Genomic DNA, 20,693 nt, shown 5'->3' on the forward strand with positions numbered 1-20,693 from the left:
GTCTGCAGACGAAGAAATCGCCTCAACGAATTTATTTATATATGCATCTAAAGGGTGTAAATTACTATTGCCAGATATAACATTAATTGGGAATCGAGGGATGCTACATATGATGGCCAATCAGCCCCAGATAAACGATATTTGAGGAGAGGGGAGAAGGGATTTTGAAGAGGAAAATTAAGTGGGACGGAGATAACAATTGGAAAATGGTCACTGCTAAAACTGTGGGACTTATTTCCCAATGTAGTAGAGACGCAAGAGATGCAGAACAAATGGATAAATCTACAACACTCTTTGGATTCTGAGAAGGGGGTAAACACGACGGGTAGGAGACCCATCATTGATAACACAAAAATTAAAATCATCCAATATTTCCGAGAAGAGGGAAAGGAGAACACGGTCACACCGATGGGACCCCATGATGTATGGTGGCAATTAAAATCGCCCATGATTATATCATAGGACTAGGAAGGGAAGATAAAATAGAACGAAGTTCAAGGAATATGAAGGAAGAAGGATGAGGGATGTAAATAGAAACAAAAGAAATGTTAAAACACCTCACAGCCACGACATTAAAGTTTTGACTATGAGGAGGAACAGCTAACTGGGTATAAATGAGGGACTGACTTACAAATAAAGCACTTCCCCCATAGCCATCGTCCCTGTCATCCCGAAAACCTGCAAATCCAGGGACTCGAAAATGAGAGCCAGGGACAAGCCAAGTCTCGGAAATAGCAAGGATAGATGGGAAATATTTAGAAATCATAAGAGAAATTTCATGATTCTTATTGCGGATACTCTTACTGTTCCACTGAAGAATCTTTATTGGATCCATTGTTAACAAAGGGAAAAATTAATTGTAATTTATTGGCAACGTTGGTCGGTAAGCAATCAGAATATGTGGATATAATAGTGAATACTAGATTTATAAGACCTTCTAGAAGGTTACTTTCTGGGAGAGAGTCATCTACAGGAGTATTCAAAGCGCAGCCATTTGGTTGTGAAGAGGCAGGATCAGAAGTAATATCAGAATGTAACACTCTATTATAGCTCTTACCTAATGGGGCTCGGGATCGAGGGGAGGAGAAAGTAGTTCTATTGTATGAAGAAGGTTTAGGAGGTGAGTTATTGGGTGAAGGAGAAGGCATATTAATTGGGGAAGATAGATTAGGAGCAGATTTGATAGCTTGTGAATAAGAGTTATTAGATTTAAAATTGGAGGATGCCATGTCGTAAGACACATTGTCCCTAGACATGAGCATTTTTATATTTTTTTGTCTGTCATGTTCAGGACAGCTTTTGTGTGTGGCAAAATGACTACCAGAACAGGAAGTATATTTAGCAGATTGCATGTCCACCGAGCATGAGTCACCTGGGTGGAAGAGAACATTTATAACATCTAGTTTTTGACCGACATTGGTTTTTAATGTGACCATAACCGCAGCAGTTAAGACATTGAATTGTGGGAAGTATATATATATCCACAGGAAGAGAGTTATAGAAGTAATATACGTAAGAGGGTAATTTTTGTGACAGAAATGTAATTACAATAGTTTGAGTTGGTAGCCAACTAGGAGCACCATCTGTAATTACCTTTCTGCTGAGTCGTCTCGCTTTAATTGCTTTACCACATCCATCTGGAACTTCTATGTATTTAATGAAGTCATCCATGGAAACCTCAACAGAATTCCTCGAACTACTCCCAACCGGGTCACATTGTATGACGGGATTGAAGAAACATAATTATTGAGTGATAAAGTAGGATTAATTAAAAATTATTTGCATCAACAGCAGTAAGAAATTCAATAGAAATTCTGTTGCGACCCACTTTTTTTACCCCATTTTTCATTATGTTTGGTATTTTATGCTTGAACAAAAACTGGCCAAAATTAATTGGTCTGATGGTCGATCCAGATGAAGGATCAGTTTCAACACGAGACACATGAACGATAAATGGACCTGTGCTTGAATCAGGGTAAGAACTCAAAAGTTCCTTGTAACTTGTGTGAGTGAATGAGGTTTGAATGGAAGGGCATTCAAGGACCGGTTGTGCTGAACTAGTTGGTGTGGTAGGGATGATTGTCTCCGAGGAGTCATCGCTTTGGCGTTTATAGGCCGATTGTCTAGCCACACTAGTATCAGGGTGCAGGGGAAATAACATCCATAGCAACCGTTTGGGAAATATCCGGGGATCGGGGGTCCGGAGGTGATATGTCCATTGTTACTATATGAGATAGTAACAAGGACTAATACTACAAAAACACTTACCGACACCACTAAGAATATACAGAACACAATTCAATAGGAATTATAGTAATATAGAGATTTCCTGATTTTTTAAAAGGTTTAAATACAGAATCCCACTGACTCGTGTATCAGCTACCCTCAAAAAAAGTTATAATATTTTAATGATTTAACATTCAAACAAATCTGAAATGTCAAAATGTCATTAATTTCAGTTGCCAGTGGAATAAAAATCTCTACCCATATATTCATAATTTAAAAATAAAGTCCAGACATGTTTTAGCTGACTTTAGTATTTCTGTCAATGCTAGTACAAGTCGCCATTTGTTTTTTATTAGAACGATTAATATTTTTTCTTTTTTTCCACCTATTTGGAGTTTGGTCATAATTATTAAGTAAAATATATTATTTCATGACAATATATTTGAGATGAATAAATATATTGTTATAAAATAATATACATATATTATAAATTCAAGTACAAGCAAATTTTTTGTACATATTTACTTTTTTATTCCATCTAAGATAGGAATTTGTTATAAATTGGTATCATTTCGCCATATTGGCAGTAAATTATCGGATGTTTCATTTGCAACAATTAAACAACTTTTTTTTTCATATATTTAAAACCCCCATTCGCTTATGACTGAAATAAATACAAATAAAGTAATCATTAAAATGATGATTTTTTGTGGATATTTGGTTGAGACGCATGACTGACGCAAAGATAGCCTGGTTTTGGGCATTGTCCTTTATAGTCTGTTCAAATTTTTGCCAACATATTTTTTTATCACATTTTTGCAACATAAATAAAAAATAATTTAGGCCCTTGTAATAGTGAATAAGCTTTGTGTGTGCATATTGGGATATTTATTCCAAAATCGTGCGAGGAAGATAGACACCGTTATATATTTAGAAAATAAAATATGAATAGGTATTACAGAAATTTTATAAAAGGTTGGCAACGCATCTCTATCACCTTGGTATTGTATGTACCATCAGGTGAAGTGTATGCTCGTTTACCTCCTACATCATAAAAAAATGCCAATATAACAGTAGTGTTTCCCTTTACAATAGTTGTATCGAAATAAAAGCAGTATGTATCATTCATTTAATTTTATTTACTTCTCTACACGTCATATCTACATAATTATTAAGTTGTCAATACAGCATTTCATTAATAATAACAAATATACGTTCCGCAGTAAAGCGAGGTCAAAATAGAACAGGCCGATTAACTCTCATTCATACTTTATAATGCCGGTTGAAAGCAAATATCGTAAGATACATATAATAAAATAATAATAGGCCAATGTATCTACATTATAGATATAGAAGTAAAACTAATATGGGTGGGTCTCTACTTTCTTTAAAATATTTGTCTGTCCGTATGTTTGTACAGGCATCACGCAAAAACTACTGCATAGAATTGAGCACAATTTGCATCGGCATATTGCTAGAGCTCTAACCCAAAACGTAGGCTATTTCATACCAGGAAAATATAAAGCGGGACTTTTATCCCGGAATTTTTTCACGCGGGCGGAGTCGCAATTCATAACTAGTGAACTCGCCGCGCCAACAAGGCCGGAATTAGTATATTTCATAGAATACTGATTAAATTCCTTTTAATGCTGGAACGATAATGCCAACACTATCTCTGATGACAATTACATTGTATTTAGTGTTAATACAATTTTGAACAGGGAAGTTATATGCTAAATCACCAGAATCGTGACAGCCATAAGCACTCCTTAATTCAATCACAACTAAAATCATTCAGTTCCGACAGAAGCATCTGCTTTCGGCGGCTTTAACTTCTCCAACAAAGGTATTGCAACTCCCACCAACTCTTCCCAGTCGGCTAGTCTCTTACAAGGTTCACATTCGCATTCCTCCTCCAAATCCCCGTCCTCGAAGCCAAGATCCTCGCCTGAATAATCGTGACTATCAAGATGCAAGTCTTCGTCTACACTCAGAGCTCTACCAAACCCTTTGGCCAAGTCTTTGGCTGTGTCTGAATAGTTTTTGTTATCTGTATCGAATTTTACCTGGAAAGGTAAATAAATCTAAATTTTTGACTTTAGGATTACCGTCATTATTTTTCAAATGGATAAATTTACAATTTTGCATAAAAAACCCATGTACGTTTGATGTTTTTTTTATTACTATTTGTGTAACTAGTTAACAATAGTTGTACGCTTTTTAGATGGAAAATCAGTCATTTCCAATTGCTCGCGCACTCTATTATTTTTAGAGGATATTTTTCTCCAAAAGCCTATATTTTGATGATTTTAACTCAGTTTGGGGGTATTACAATTACAATGCAGTCAACTGTCAATAGTGTCTGTCGAATTAGATAATTTTATCAACTACATTGTTTATTCTGCAAACATGAAGAGTAGTAGAATTTCAAAAATGCCATACTAATAACAGTCTTGTTATTGACTACTCACATGATGTTTAAAAAGCGCCGGGTCGCTCGCTCGCCGGTCGCCGATCTTAGACGCTTCACACGCTGCGAATACCGATTCATCGTCTAAAATTAAACACATCACACATTATATACTAATAAATACTCTAATTTAATAATATTAAGATAATGCTATGTTATGCCATATATGACAAATATAAATTTGTTAACGTAATTTCATAATGATTACTTATGTTTACGCGAATATTAGACATCGAAGTAAAAATTGTTTTATTTCTTTGTGTTTTCGAGCGAAAATTAAAATATAAAAAACGCGTTAAAATCCGATAACTACTTTAATTTTGATGCGTTAGTTCCTTCATTTCAGTGTGTTTTAAAAATATGTACAGTTACAATTTGGTTTATTATATGACCAGGAAGAAATATTATATTTATTCATTAAAAAGAGTATGACGTATCGACAAAAGTAAAAAATAAAAAAAAACAAAAATAAATTTGTTGACCCCGACGTGATTTGAACACGCAACCTTCTGATCTGGAGTCAGACGCGCTACCGTTGCGCCACGGAGTCGTTGGAAACTCAACTGAAATTAAGTACTGGTTTACAATTCTCTATAAGTAATGTTTATAGATTTTTCACTGATATGAAATTAATCATTCGATTATGTCTATGCAACGATAATAAACATGTGATGTAATACTGTAATTTATTTAGTTGCAATGTAGAGTCCTTCATGTTTTTATATTGATTGTTTCAATCTTAAATCCCAAATATACGTTTATAGATGGACCTTTACCCTACCTTTTAATGTTCATAAAGGCATTAAAGGTGCGCGGAGCGTTTATCGATCTAAAGGATCTACCTCAAGACTAAAAATATTATTAAATTATTTCATAAAACCACGCATTTCATACTTCTATGGTTTTGACAATCGTTGCTATCTATTATCATATTCTCATATTAAATGAAACATTTATTTGTTTCGTAATCAGTTTAATGGCTATCAATTTATCTTGTCTTTAAAAATATTTTAGGCTACAATATCGCATTATATACCTATTTCAATATTCTAGGATAATGTTTATGAGAAAGATTAAATTTTAATTTTATATGACTGCGGTTTTCATATATAGTGATACGTAGAGACCTTTTAGACGTGGTTATCAAGATTCTGGGACGAGCTAATATAATTTTAGGATGGATTTTTAGTCTTTATCTGGTCGTCTCACTGTTTAGACCCATACGTTTTTGGAACTTCATAGTTATAGATAATCGTTTTCAGTTAACAAAAAATATGGTAACTGAGGTTTGATCGTGTCCTCGTTTTGAAATTACACAGAAAACTTTTCACCTATTTACGTGTTTGCTTACTTCTAACGGACGTTAAAATATCTTCTAAACTTTTGTATTTTGGTATTAAAATGAAGTAAAATAATGTGTTTATTGTACTTATTTCTAAAGAACAACTTTTTTTTTAAAAAAAATATTATTTGGATACAACTAGTAAGTAAAAACTATTTTCCCTTCCGAAAATGAAACTATTTTGAATAGTACATATTAGGTAGTATATTTCACAAATCACAAATGTAGGAAAATATTTTTTGTATGGTTATTAGTATTATAACGACTGTATAGTGTACAATTGCAAGATTTCACAAGGACTCCGTGGCGCAACGGTAGCGCGTCTGACTCCAGATCAGAAGGTTGCGTGTTCAAATCACGTCGGGGTCAATAAGATAGTATACATTTAAAAAAAGTTACACTTTGAGTAGAATCGAGTTTGAAGTAGTTACACCTTGTCTAAATTTATTCATAAGTGGCGTCACCGTTATTATTTTTAAAAATTTTCGGCTTTTTGGAACGATCTCAATCTTAATCTTCGGTCCGATACCGAAGATGTGAATGTCAATTTATTGATAAGAATGTCAATAAATCTTTCAGGTCCATTTTCGCAATGGATGGAAAATGCGATTGCGATAATTTATTCATATCGTTAAAGAATGACTTTAGGTGTAGAAGGCGAGTGACAGCCCCGGATCTGGGGGGGGGGGGGGGGGCAAGCCAGGGCCCGTGACCCGTGCGGCAAATTTAAACTTGGCAGACGAATACACATCTCATCATTAACACCACTTTAACTACTGCGACATCTATACTCTATTCTATTATATAAAGCTGAAGAGTTTGTTTGTTTGTTTGTTTGAACGCGCTAATCTCAGGAACTACCGGTTCGAACTGAAAAATTATTTTTGTGTTGGATAGTCCTTTGTTCCTGGAATGCTATAGGCTATATATCATCACGCTATGACCAATAGGAGCGGTTCAGTAATGGCTAATCTCAGGAACTATCGGTTCGAACTGAAAAAATATTTTTATGTTGGATAGCCCTTTGTTCCTGGAATGCTATAGGCTATATATCATCACGCTATGACCAATAGGAGCAGAGCAGTAATGAAACATGTTGCAAAAACGGGGAAAATATATTAGTTTTGAGAGCTTCTGTTGCGGGTTAAAGTTATGCAACAATGATGTATGACGGGATTGTACCTCTTAAAAAGTTATACAAAAATTTATTATAAAACAAAGTCCCCCACTGAATTTGTCTGCCTGAACGCGTTAAACTCAAAAACTACCCAACGTATTAGGATAAAATTTGGTATGGAGACAGTTTGAGACCCTGTGAAGAACACAGGCTCCCGGGAAAATATATAGCGTGACTTTTATAACGGAAAACGTTAGCCTGAAAAACTTTATAACGTGGGCGGAGCCGCGGGCAAAAGCTAGTCCAGTATATAACACACATAAATTATTTCCCGCGGAGCACGAAATGATGATGATGACAAAATTAAAAATTTAGGTGGTTAGGGGCGGCATTATCCAGATTTTGCCCCGCCTTAAAAAAATTCAAGATCCGGGGCTGGCGAGTGACTAGCTCGCTCTCACTCGGTCATTAAGAGTGCTTTTAAAGAATACAGTTTATAGCGTACAAATGCTTGATCTGATATTCCTTGTGACACGTCCACAGACCCAAACACAAATAACACGAGGAGAAGCACGTCACGCTCAATGGCCCGACTACTTTACGGGCTAAGTGCGGAAAAGGGAACCCATAACCATAAACCAATACGAGCAGAATTATAGTTACGCTAGCGACCATAAACAAAACTAATAAAGATAGGTGAGAGGAAGTATGGGCTGAAGTCTCATTCGCCATACTCCATACAAAACAAAACGATTAGCTGTCATATCACTGTAACTGGTTTGATTGGTTAATTAGTAAATGTTTTGTAACCATTGGTATTAATTACTCCGCTCGAACTGGTTCATTCATGCTATGTATGAATTAATGAATCGCTCCTAGCCGAAATTCGGCTACGGCGGCCAATCTCAACGGACATCAGCTAGATAGGCAGGAGATTTAAAGTGCACAAGTATGTGCACAATACACAGGTGCATTCTGTTCCTTCACTCTCATAGTCCGGTGAGATTGTAATACGACTTGACCGGAGAGAAATTCATACTGTAGAGTAAGGATAAAGATGTCAAAAGCACAATTCTACCATGTCGACAATCACGATGGTGATCTAGACACAGTTTGTAAAGACTAGCATCGACTAACTAATATGCATAAATGCGGTCTGCCAATCATTGTAATGATAACTAGATTTAATATAAATTACACAAGTGAAGCGGGCACGAATCGGGTCATTTGTACCCTTGGCTACTGGTTACTCCTACAGAGGTATTACGTAAATGAAGTGCTAATTAAAAGTAGGGTAGAGTCTGAATACAGTGGTTATTACCGAATCTAAGTACTATACTTACCGATAAACGCAGCAAGCGCCACCGCAGCTTGGTGCGCAGTTTGCAGTGCAAGCGCTGTGTGCGCGTGCGCATTCCACAGGGCGCGCGTGAGTAACGCGGCGAGGTGGTGGTCCGCGCGGCGGCGGCGCCGGTGAGCGCGGCGGCCGCGAAGCGCCGCGCCGCGCGACACGTTGGCCCCCGCGCCGCACACGTTCACGAGCACGCCCGCCGCGCCGCAACGCACGCTCCAGTCATCTGGTTGGAGTGATGTTTTGAAGTACTTTAACGGGTAGAGTTGATAGTTTTCATGGCTAGTGATGTACTTAGTTGCTTTTATTTTTTAAATAGATTGGTATCATTTAAATGATTGCATTGTGACACAAATAGAATAACATATTTTTGCGTTCTAAGAAAAAAGAAATCGTAAGTAGCACATTTATAAAAGTGGAATACAGTGATATTAGGTGCTCACCCTAACATTCCTAAAAGTTCCTTGCTGCAGTTAATAAAAATTTAACCAGGTCCAAATAATACCTTATATTTTTAAACTAAAAATAAACTAATAAATATATTACCCGTAAATTCGGTATCAGCTGACTAACCTTCTTACATCTTATATCTCATCGTGATTACTGACGAAGAATTTGCTTAACTCTTGGTCTCTCGTGGCTCGCCGGCGAGCCAAGACAGCTACATGACATTTGCGTGTGTCACGGGATTATAACCTTATATACTACATAATAAGGTTATTTTTCCGTCACACGCGTAGCTGTCAATGTTTGGCGGCAAACATTCAGCTACCTGTACATATTTGAAAATAAAATTTTGACAAGTCATGACGGGTTAATAACTCTCCGAATAAATATGACTGAATTTAACGAATACACCCGAACTAGTTTACACACTCGTGTTTGTGACTATCCGGTAATAGTCGGCAAATTCTAAATGAGGTTTACCATGTTGCAGGAACGGTTCGAGCTCGTGCAGCGCGCCGTCGAGCTCGAGGCGCTGCGCGGCGCGCGGCGAGCGCGACAGGTTGCCGAGCGCGCGCACCGCCTCGCACGCCGCCGCGCCGCGCCCCGCACCCCCCGCACCCGCCGCACCCGCACACAACCACCGACACGTCGCTAACAACCAACACGTTCTATTATTTACGGTATCCACAACACAAGTTATATCTTTATTTGGATACCGCATTTCATTAACATTTTGATTTCAATTTTTTATGGATCTATTAATCTTTAATTTCTGTGATTGATCACCTTATTGCTGTAATAAAGAATTTATTTATTTATTATAGGCAAACAATTTGAACAGTAGTTTATAATGGTCGTCTTGAGCCGAGGTTCGTAACCCGTACTATGAAATTAAATTTCATAGTAATGTTTCCGGAAACAAGTTGACAGCGTCTGCGCGGAACCTAATATTTACGCATCTTCTATTTATCAGCCTCAATGGCTACTCTAATTCGTGTTACTAAATATCTTTAATTTTAACTACTCACAGATCACAATTTCAATGACCGTAGACAATATTTTATAAATCCAACTACAACACACCTTTACATATCTTATCGATGGTATCCTCGAGTGGGTCCGGAATGTCCGATGGGTCTCGGTAGAACGTGATGTTGTTTAAGGTGGCGAGGGCGGCAGTCGCGAGCTCGCTGCGACGCTCCGACCAGCTGGACTGTTGCTCGTCAGTCAACTCCTGGAGTCAAAACAATTGATTTTAATGATGATAATGAACGGAAATTGTATAAGAAGATTCATTCAGGAAAATGAGATAAAAAAAAAACATTTTAAAAGTTAGACCCAATTTTATTGTTACCAGAGTGGCTTCATCACTAAATCGACTTCACACTTTTTAAGTCTGTTACTTTGTTTTCAATATTACACTGGTACCAACATAGACGTATATTGGTTCTTATATCATGAACACCACTCCGTACACAACCACAAGTTGTCAATATTGACCATACTAAAGTCAGTTTGGATGGATTGCAGTTCAATACAGTCGAGCATTGTGAATGTTCGGAACGTCAAATCTAGTACGTGATACATATATGTATATCGATGGCTACCAATAAAAACACAAATAGCATTAATCTATGGAACACTACAGAAAAGTATTGTAGTTAAGGCGCAGTGGCGAAGAGTGAAATATTTCAAAAGGTAACCCGATGCAAAAGTAATAGCCTTAGTTAACATATCGCGGACAATTTAACAGAAAACAAACTAAGACAAATGTAAAAGGGAAGCCGGTAAGAATCGGTTGTATGGACGCTTCGCCACTGTTAAGGCGTTAGCATACCGTGTGCGGCGGTGCTTCCGCGAGACGCAGACAGCCGAGCAGCGCGGCCGCGACCCGCGCGGCGTGCGCGCTCGCCAGCCCGCGCCCCGCGACCTCCGCCAGGCACAGGTTGGCCACCACGCGCACCGTCTAACGCAATATCTATGAATGAATCCCTCCTAGCCGAATTTCGACCACGGCGGCCAATCTCGACGGAGATCAGCCAGGTACGCAGGAGATATTATAGTGCCCAAGTGTGTGTGCAGTACACAGGTGCACTCTCTGATCCTTCACTCTCATAGTCCAGTGCAATCCGACATGACCGGAGAGAGATCAGGCGCAGGACCAACGGCTTTAGATGCTTTCCGAGGCACGGGGGTATACACACACACGGGGGTGTACACCGCCCACTTCCTGACTCCGAGCTGCGGCTGAGTAATTTTTAAGATGGAAAAACCCAGTCACAATTATTTTGGCCTGACCCGGGATTCGAACCCAGGACCTCAGCGCGGCAGTCGTACTTGTACCGTGTACACTTACAACTACACTACTGAGGCAAGCAATATCTATACTGTTATACTTAATGAGACTTGCCCGCCCTCACACACACCACTACAACTCCTGTAAGCCAGGATCAGCAGTGGCACGCATTTTATGACACCGAGCAGTGAAGCTCGGCGAGTCTCAGGGAAAAACTAATATGTCATTATCCCGCAACGAAATTAATCAAATACAAAGATAGGGAGGAGTTGGAAATATTAATTGTCCACTTCTCTCCATAGCAATACTATTATACTGCCGTGCTAAGCTCTGCCTCGGTGGCGTAGTTGCACTGCATTCGCGGTACGACAGCGCTCTGAGGTCCTGGGTTCGAATCCTGGGTCGGGCAAAGTGATATTTGAATTTTTCTGCTCAGTATTAGCCCGACGTCTGGAATTTGTGCCCGATATGGCGATAGGCTCGCCCCCCTATCACATCATGGGAAAAGTGGGTGCCCTGGTTGCGCCTCTGCATAGCTCTTCGGGGATAAATGCGCGATGTTGTGTGTGTGTGTGTGTGTGTGCTAAGCTCAAAAGCGGCATCTCAAAAAAAAACAAAATCTTGATTTATGTCGTCAGATAGCTTAAAGAAATACCCATCCGATGAAATTACCTAAATAACGGTATCTTGTTTAGAAATTGTTAAAAAAACCTTAAAAGAGTTTCTCTATCTCAGTTTTACATACAAAACTATATTTACAAAATCGATTATCTCGAAATAAGGTTTCCCTGACATACCGCTTTTGCACTTAGCACAGCACATAAAGTGTTATCCATCGTATACATTAATGGATGGATAATATACATCTGAACATAATGAAATAAGGTTCACGATGCACGGCAATATATAAATTATAAAGCTAGAAGAGTTTGTTTGTTTGAACGCGTTAATCTCAGAAACTACTGATTCGAATTGAAAAGTTCTTTTAGTTTTCACATTTATCGAGGAAGGGTAATGGATTTCGATGACACTTGAAATGGTGATAGTTTGAGACCCTGGGAAAAACATGGGCTAATTTCAGGCGGGCGAAGCCGCGAGCAATAATAATATGCAATGAGATGAACTGTCCACTGCTGATCACGGGCCTCCTCTACAACTAAGAGGGATTAAGTCTTAGTCCACCAAGCTGACCTAGTGCGCTTTGGTAGACTTCACACACCCTCAAAATTCCTATACAGAATATTTCAGGTATGCAGGTTTTCTCACGATATCTTCTTTCACCGTTAAAGCAATCGGTAATGCATAAAAAATATACACATAATTTTAGAAAACTCAGATGTAGAGTTTGTAGCTATGTGGGATTCTGAACTTAAACTTGATATATTAAACTCCAAGGATGGCACTGAGTAAGTTTATATTTCAACGCTCCATACAATTTTACTTACGTGTGTTTCGGTCTCATGATGTGTTTACGAAAGAGTGAAGTGATGTGAAGTGTTTACGTAGAGTATTTACTCGAACAACTTTCGAGCAGGTTCGCACACGTTTATTCATCACATTTGACATTCTTATACTCTTCAAATCAGTTCATTTTATGAATATTATACGTAAAATCAAGCAAACAAATGAATAAATGTAATGAGCTCTTAAATTTACAAGTAAGTAACACCATTTATGAATTTAATTATTAAGAGAAAATTGTAGTACAAAAAACCGTGATAAAATTCGTAAAAATAGTTTTATGTCAACGAATAAGTACCTTAATCAGGACATCTTCGTTAGATCCGTCTGAATCACCCAAGTCGGAACCTGAAAATTGCAAGACTGTAATCTCATACTGTTACCAACGAGAGTCTGCCATTTTCAATGATATACTTACCAACTGAATGCAGGTCGGGATCTGAATCCGCATCCCTAGCGTCGTTGTCGTTGCGTTTCGTGTACGACTCTAGTATCGTCAGCAGGACGTCGATGCCGCCGGGCTCGTTGTAAATCTATTGGACGAAAATACATACATTTCTAAGTAAGTAAAATCTATTGGACGAAAAATAGATACAGGGTGTCCCAGAAAGTAGTGTCAAGCGGAGGTCCAGAGATAGAGCACCCCTTGGGGCCTTGGGGTATCCGAATCACCACCATGTATGTTCCGCGATTTTTCATAGTTTTCGAGTTATGAATATTTTTCTGAATTTTTGAAAATTTTCGATTTGAACGATTAAATGTTTTTTTTTTTTTTTAAGAATAGAAGACTTATTCGAGATTTTTTTATTGCAACTAAATTTACATTAGTTGTACTTTTTTGCTGAAAACAATCAGCTTCGTAACTTTAATGAAAATTATGAAAATGTTGGTGTAGAGTGAAAAACTTATGTTTTATGAATTATGACTTAAATTTTCTTCTTTAAATTTAAAAACCTAAACAGGTGACTTCGTAGTTCTAAGGTAGATCAAAAACTTCTCCAGACTCTCAATTTACATATTCATTAAAAAAACATAGTCCTTCATGTTATTTTGGCTAAAATCAGCCTTAAAAGATAGCAAGGTGGAAAATTCTTAAAATTTGCCATTAGATTACAATTATTTTTTGTTGACAAACGAAGGAACTTTAGTATTAGGTTTTTACTGCACCCCTTGTGTACAAATGCGTAAAAAGTTGTTTGATCAATGATAATGTTGACCAAGTAGGTCATTATGCTTCTTCCCTATAAAACAAACTAAAGCGATTTATTATGTTCTAATTTCAATTGAACACAGTAACATACATTGAGTCTCGCGTGGTGGTGTTCCGCGGCCATGTTGCCGAGCGTGTAGGCGAGCCGCACGGCGAGCGGCGCGCGCGGCGCGCACGCGGCCAGCGCGCGGAGCAGCACCCCCGCGCCGCGCGGGCTCGCGCACAGCCACGCGCAGCACTCCGCTTCGGCTGACAGCACGCTGTCCGACACCATTGAATAAAATACTTATGAGGTCGCCTCTATAATAATAAATAAATAATAATATCAGCCCTGTATTATATACTTGCCACTGCTGAGCACGTGCCTCCTCTACTACCGAGAGGGATTAGGCCTTAGTCCACCACGCTGGCCTAGTGCGGATTGGTAGACTTCACTCACCTTCGAAATTCTTATAGAGAACTTCTCAGATGTGCAGAGTTCCTCACGATGTTTTCCTTCACCGTTAAAGCGAACGATAAATTCACCAAATAATACACACATGATTTTTTACGTGTCAGAGGTGTATGCCCTTGGGATTTGAACCTGCGGACATTCGTCTTGGCAGTCCGTTCCACACCCAACTAGGTCGCCTCTACGTAAACATTTTTTTTAACTAGTTTATTATGAAATCATTGTATTTGTAGAGGAGAAACTAGTGTTTATGATATCAAAATAAAATAAAATAATTCCATTTCATTTCAGTAGTCCAGCATCCGACAACTGGCCGTAAAAACTAGCAAAGATGAGATAAAACATTTTCCTTAACTAGGTGAACACGAATCGAACATATTCTATAAAGCTGTTCGACTAGATCGTGGTAATAATCAAGAGCGTAGCCAGCCGCTCTTGATTATTACAGCAGAGCGTGGCCCGGGGGAGACGGGGGGCAAGTTGATATATAAAATTATGAATTGTAGGTAAAGTCGAGAGCACATGTCCCTCCCCCACGCCCCCTGTCCCGCTTTAACAATAACATACAGCAGAGCGTAATTGAGCGTAGAGGGATGATCGATCAAGCAAGTCCAGTTAGACTTAGAACTTTGGGTTCTTTACATTAGCAAACTTTTTTAGAATCTCTAGGGGGGGGGGGGGATATTGCAATTGTCGACGCCTTTGGTAGTAATGTCGTCACCTGAGACACCGCGCCACGTTAGTGAGCACGTCCCTGTCGGTGTGGTGCTGCAGCGCGGCGAGCAGCTCGCCGAGCGCGCCGCTCGCGACGAACTCGCGCGAGTCGCTCGCCCCGGCGCTCGCCAGGTTCCGCAACGCGCCCGTCAGCTGGTACAGCGCGTGCGTCGACTGTTCTGATACCGACCGCGGATTTTCTGCCTTCTGTGAATGATAACGACTTCTTTTAGGCAACGAACTTGTGTTCATATTTCTTAGTCAAATAATTCCATTACGTATTGTATTAAAATATTCAAAAACACATTAATGAATACATTTGTTGAGATCATTAGTTCTATGGTTATGCAGAACTGTAAAATATGCAAAACTGTTAACTATAATATTAATTTTCCTAAAAAATATGCCAATGCTCCATACAGATGACAGGCAATTAAAACGAATAAGAAATTATTTTTGTTCATCGTACGTCGAAGAGCTATTAATCTAATCTTACCGCAGTGTTGAGTATCTTACAAGATGCAGCGCGGCGAGATGCACGGCGCCGGCGCGGTGCGCGAGCGCACACAGCGCGGGGTCGAGGGCGAGGAAGCGCAGCGCGCCCGTACACGCAGCACTCGCCCTCCGACACCGGGTCTGCTCGCCCGCATCCCTCCACCAGTAACTCTGCGCATGTTTAACAAGTCACACACACACACACACACCATCACGCATTTTATCCCCGAAGAGGTATGCAGAGTTGCAACCAGGGGCACCCACTTTTCGCCAAGTGTGTTCCGTCCCAGGATGTGATAGGGGGCGAGCCTATCGCCATATCGGGCACAAATTCCAGACTGCGGGCTGGTATTGAGCAGAAAACCCAATTATCACTTTGCCCGACCCGGATTCGAACCCAGGACCTCAGGGCGCTGTCGTACCGCGCATGCAGTACAACTACGCCACCGAGGCAGTCCGTCAGTTTAACAAGTCTCAAGTAAATATTTATCAGTTATCGTATTAAACAAGTAATGTAGATAGTAATAATTTTATGACTATTTATATGCAAACGTAGATTCAAGTGCGACTTTTAAATTTGGCCGGCTTATGCGACGAGTAGCATTTACTCAAGTGTGAAACATGCCTTCACTCAGCCTCTTAACTATTGCTGGCTAAAATAGCAGTGTGAAGACGTAGAAAACGTAATTATACTACTACGACATTATAAAGGTCGCAAAAATTACATTACGTTGCTCAAAATTGCTCGTCAGAAAATTAGGTTTTAGTGGCTTTTAGTGCTTTAAGCAGATATAAAAATATAAAAAGAGTTGGCAACACTAACTTCAGTCTATAGTTCACTCGCATCGCATTACATAACTTCTAAAATGCATTAAAATATCTTAACAAAGTTTTGTAGTGTTGCAACTTACCAAGTAAATTAGTGTTGTGGAAGAAATGGTCATTCTTGTCGTTTCTGGCGATTTTGAACACAAGCTTGCAAGCGGCGGCCAAGTGCGGTCCAGTTACTCTCATCTGCAACAAATGGCATTGTCAACACAAATTGTCTACCTGACCTAATAATATAGATATAAAGCAGACATTTTGTACGGTTAATGAGACAAAGCAAGTAAAGCTGTTGGTATTGCGCCTAATCTCTCTTCGGTCATGTCGTATGTGCAATACAATATATTCTGTGTACATGGCTGATCTCCATTGAGATCGGCCTCCACAACCGAAATTCGGTTAGGAAGGAATCAGAATGAGATAATACACAAAGAATATTATAATATCCGGTTCCTTGACAATTGGCAACCCCATATTCTTCAAGCTTTGCTCATATAATAACGCCACGCGATTAATGACCAATAAATGATAATTTTCATACACAAACTATAGACTGTTCTAGAATAAAAAACTCAGGTTCTCACCGTCAGCATAGCCCGTGCTATAGCCACCAGCACGCGTTCGTCCTCGCTGTCCACATGAGTGTACAACGCGCGCAGCACCAACTCCCGTAGACTGTTCCCGGGCGTGTTCTTCTCTAGTATACTCTGCAGTATCTCTAGTAGAGATACTGTGCGATTCACGTCGATAGTGCGTTGTGATAGAGCCTCGGAAAGCTCTAGTACTGTCATACTGTGAATTTGAAAATTTTGAGCTTACAAGTAAACTGATACTGTAGAATTGGAAATGTAGAGTTTAGTCTATTAAATAGAAAGAATGGCAACTCGATAAAAGATGTTTAAATTCTGCTTCGTTTATTTATATCGCAAAGATCCTCTAACTAGTATTGTTATACTATTGTTATAGAATTGAAATGTAGAGTTTACTCTAGCAAGTAGAAAAAATGGCAACTCGATGAAAGGTTTAATTTCTGCTTTGCTTATTTATATCGTAAAGACCCTCCATCTAGCACTGTCGTAATATAGAATTGGAAATCTAGAGTTTACTCTATCAAATAGAAACAATGACAACTTGACGAAAGAGGTTTAAATTCTGCTTTGTTTATTTATATTGCAAATTACAATAAGGCGTACTATCTGTCTGTCATATTTTAGTTGATATAAAAATATTTTTGTGTTACAATATCTTGCTTTACTCTCTAATCACAATGGAATAGTTTTGTAAGTCGAGCGAGTTACTCCTTTCCACTAACATTGAAATCTTATAAATATTAAAAAATGCAAAAAATGATAAAACCGTTTGGATGTTTGTAAGAAGTAAACGTGGAAACAGTATAGTGTATTTGAATGCAATTTGACACTCGAATAAAACATGTCCTGGATTAACATATTGGCTATTAATCCCGGTAATTTTATCGTAACAATGGATTTTAAATTAAATTCTTTAAACAGATGGCGCTCAGGGCCGTAGCTAGACTTGAATTTAAGGTAGAGCAGCTGCGGTTACAGGTAGGGCGGAGGTAAATATTTTACTACTATCTGGTCAATCGATTTTTGGCTTTCTTGACTTGTGAACGTGAATGAGTCTGGTCAATACTTACGAAATTGTTAGGGTATAACAAAATGTCCTTAAATCTCGAAAGGGGATTATTCCATCCATCAATACGAACTTCCAAATCTATATCTATACTTATAATAAATCTGTAGAGAGGTCAATTCTGTACATGAAATATATTTCCAAAATAACTATCAGGGGGTGATTAGGGATCGATACTGATGCCAAAAATGCAATTAGTAAAATTTTGTCTGTCTGTCTGTCTGTATAACCGTTATAGAAACAAAAACTACTCGACGGATTTTAACGAAACTTGGTACAATTATTTGTCATACTCCTGAGCTGGTTATAGTATACTTTTCATCACGCTACAATTAATAGGAGCAGAGCAGTGAAGGGAAATGTTGGGAAAACGGGAGAAGTTACTCCATTTTTAAGCTTCTGTCGCGTGTGCAACCTTAATGGTTAAAGCTACACTGAAATCATGTATGACGGAAATGTTCTCCTTAAAATTATGTAAAAATATCCCACGACAGCATATGTCTATCTTTTATGGTTGACTCACAATAACACGTGTAACTCCCGATAGCTTAGCAGTTCGAAGCTTTCTCATTATATTTGTCTACTCTTACGTTTATAACACTCTAAGTCATCCCTAATTAAAATAGTTAACATTATTAAATATTCCATAAAAAAGAATCATAGAAATCGGTATAGAAACACCAAAGTTATACATGATATGCTAATAATAAGCCATCACGCGTGAATACTGAATCCCATCATCAGACCCTGACCGGACAATCGCACCACCTGCATACCACCATACATTAAAAAACATCACGACAAATTGAGCACCTCCTCCATTTTTGAAGTCCGAAATCCACGCTGGCGATGCTGCGAGCGGAAGCTAGTCGTGAAATAAAAATCCAACTGCTCCATATAATTTGATTGAGTAGTTACGTATAATTTATTGCATTGCCCCACAATGCCCCCTCCCTAGCTACGGCCCTGATGGCGCTAGCGTCGTGCAAAGTGGCACCAAAATCACTACAGTATTAGAAACTTTTGTAGCGTGGAAGACTTTCCACGGGAGCGAAACCGCGAGCAACTTCTAGTGTAGTTTAAGTTTAATTCTTCTCATACACAACTTCATATAGTTTTAAGATGTATTTTATTTTGTTTTAATTGTACTTACTTTTCATATTGGCCGGGTGTAGTGTTGGGCAGCTGAACAGCCAAATGTTTGACGCCAATGTTCCCCAGAGAGGTCGGACTCACGTCATACGAAAGACTTCTTCCACTGGAGTAATGTTTACGCTTTGATTTTGAATCGGGACTCAAAGCTAAAAAGTTTTAAAGATAATAGTTTATCGAGAGATATACAATCTTACTTATAAACTTGTTTTAGAGTTAAGAGGTGGTTAAGAATTGCTTAAAATAACAAAAACACATTACTGATTCCTAGTTTAAACCTTATTAAGAGGCAAGATGGCGGGTTTTGACTTACAGCTGATCGAGTAAATTTGTGTTTTAACTAAACATAGCTTTGCGAAATTTTTATAAGTAAGATTGATAATCTAATGTATACCGCTAAAGAGTTTGTTTGTTTGAAAGTGGTAATCTCAGAAATTACGAAACCGATTTTGAGAAAAGAATCACTAAGCGCAACTACATTATACCTGAGAACTATTTAATTCCGGGTTAATATCTATCCCGGAAAAACATTGTGACGCGGGCGGAGTCGCAGGCAAAAGTTAGTAAGTTATATAAATTGTAAAATTCAATGTTAAAATTATTTAATTTGAAACCTTACGTAATTTCAAATACTAATTGCGTGCTGAAAACAGATTTATCGGTAGTTTTATTGTTAAAATATAACATATAGCATTAAATATTATATCATATCGCTGGAACTATTTATTTTGACCTTGATGTGTTGAAGGGCACGGGTCATAAGAAAGGTACTTATAATTCGTCTACAGAAAGGATAGCTTGGCATCTATATGAAACATCAAATTGGATTTGTTTTTAGGAATATTTTTCAGGGAATTATCGGGCTAAAAACATACTTAAAAAGCTTGCACTACATGGGAATGGTATAAAAACAGTAGCGTTATGTCAATTTTTTTTAATTCCGCTATAGGCGACCCCACTGCGCCTGATGGTAAGTGGAGTGGGGTCCAATAGAATGTCGACTGACGAGAGATGATTACCCTCCGGCAGTCGACGCAATTATGCCGGCCTGTTGGATCCGGATATATACAGGCTGATCCCGGAACGCCACACACTTACGTAAGCCACTAGGGCGGGTTTTAACACCCTGTGTACGGTGGTCGCTATCCAGGCTAATATAAAATACTAGCGACCTGCCCCTGCTTTGTACGGGACAATATTTCTCCACTATTTAATGGATGTTATTATACATATAAACCTTCCTCTTGAATCACTCTATCTAAAAAAACCGCATCAAAATCCGTTGCGTAGTTTTAAAGATTTAAGCACACACATAGGACAGAGAAAGCGCCTTCGTTTTATACTATGTAGTGATATCTTACCATCAGCAGACGAACAAAGCGACAATGGAGGCTTACATTTACTCGTCGATATCTCTCCAGTAGATGTATTTTCATCGTCAGTTTTCCGAGTGGACGGATCACAGATATTGCTTGAGATA

General features: G+C 38.7%; 3 non-coding genes across 3 annotated transcripts; 1 reads left to right on the forward strand and 2 right to left on the reverse strand.

Moving 5' to 3' along the window:
• Positions 1-3,364: 3,364 nt before the first annotated feature.
• Positions 3,365-20,677, reverse strand: LOC115455304 (the record flags this gene model as incomplete). The annotated part of the gene is made up of 15 exons (XR_005113630.1): positions 3,365-4,292; positions 4,698-4,780; positions 8,499-8,732; positions 9,434-9,604; positions 10,037-10,187; positions 10,791-10,919; positions 13,009-13,058; positions 13,129-13,243; positions 14,012-14,180; positions 15,093-15,292; positions 15,582-15,751; positions 16,492-16,594; positions 16,990-17,197; positions 19,215-19,362; positions 20,611-20,677. It is a non-coding gene; the product is annotated as an armadillo repeat-containing protein 2 (transcript).
• Trnaw-cca lies at positions 5,175-5,246 on the reverse strand. The gene has a single exon. It is a non-coding gene; the product is annotated as a tRNA-Trp (tRNA).
• On the forward strand, positions 6,336-6,407 carry Trnaw-cca. Its single transcript has one exon. It is a non-coding gene; the product is annotated as a tRNA-Trp (tRNA).
• Positions 20,678-20,693: the final 16 nt, after the last annotated feature.

This window comes from Manduca sexta, unplaced genomic scaffold, assembly GCF_014839805.1.
Source record: "Manduca sexta isolate Smith_Timp_Sample1 unplaced genomic scaffold, JHU_Msex_v1.0 HiC_scaffold_2705, whole genome shotgun sequence".
Taxonomy (NCBI): domain Eukaryota; kingdom Metazoa; phylum Arthropoda; class Insecta; order Lepidoptera; family Sphingidae; genus Manduca; species Manduca sexta.